Raw genomic sequence first — 921 nt, 5'->3', positions numbered from 1 at the left:
ATTGTTAGTTATTGGCTGCCATTTCTTCAATTAATTGTTGAGCCTCATCGGTCTACTTTTCCATTTTCACCACATTGTCCATTTTTGCACTTAACATATTTAAAGTGTCCAATTCATACATACCTGCATGCCTTTTATGTTACCTCTCTTGTTAGCCTATTGTTAGTTATTGGCTACCATTTCTTCAATTAATTGTTGAGCCTCATCGGTCAACTTTTCCATAAGTGCTCTACCTGTACCTGCATTAATATGAGTTTTCATAGGATATGTTAAACCATTACAAAAGATTTGTACAATTAACCATTCAGGAAGTCCATGGTGTGGGCATCTCTATTGCAACTCCTTGTACCTCTCCCAAGTCTCATATAATGATTCACCATCCTACTGATTAAAACTTGTTATTTCCATGCATAGCTTAGCAGTTTTTTAGGTGGAAAGTACTTATTTAAAAAAGGTTCTAGACAAATCACTTCAAGTAGTGAAAGTGTTGGTGCATGTGAATTAAGCCATACCTTAACTTTATCTCTCAATGAAAATGGAAACAATCTAAACTTTACAGCATCATCACTTACTCCATTAAACTTCCTTGTATTACAAATTTCTGAGAAATTAGCTAAATGAGCATTTGGATCCGTTGTCGAATTACCACCAAATTAATTTTACTGGATGTTTTGAATCAATGAGGATTTAATTTCAAAGTTATTAGCATTAATTTATGGCCTTGCAATACTTGTTTGCACTTTCGAAATATCCGACAATGCAAACTCCCTTAAAACTTGTGGGTTTCGAATCACTTATTCTTCCGCCATTGTTTCTCTTAGAGTTTGGTCAAGTAAAGTTTCACCTACACTTTCTTCCCTTGAACTATCTTCAACTTCTTGTTGTTGTTGTCGTGCATGTCGTCTTGCCTTCCTAGCCGTT

The 921-nt window shown here is 35.1% G+C and overlaps 1 non-coding gene across 1 annotated transcript; it reads left to right on the top strand.

The window, feature by feature from the left end:
* The first annotated feature begins 310 nt into the window (after window positions 1-310).
* Window positions 311-417, top strand: LOC113710815 (small nucleolar RNA R71). The gene has a single exon (XR_003452995.1). It is a non-coding gene; the product is annotated as a small nucleolar RNA R71 (small nucleolar RNA).
* Window positions 418-921: the final 504 nt, after the last annotated feature.

The sequence above is a fragment of the Coffea arabica genome, chromosome 9e (assembly GCF_036785885.1).
Source record: "Coffea arabica cultivar ET-39 chromosome 9e, Coffea Arabica ET-39 HiFi, whole genome shotgun sequence".
Lineage (NCBI taxonomy): Eukaryota > Viridiplantae > Streptophyta > Magnoliopsida > Gentianales > Rubiaceae > Coffea > Coffea arabica.
The sequence above is the reverse complement of the archived record's forward strand: the minus strand, read 5'-3'. Positions and strand labels throughout refer to the sequence as shown.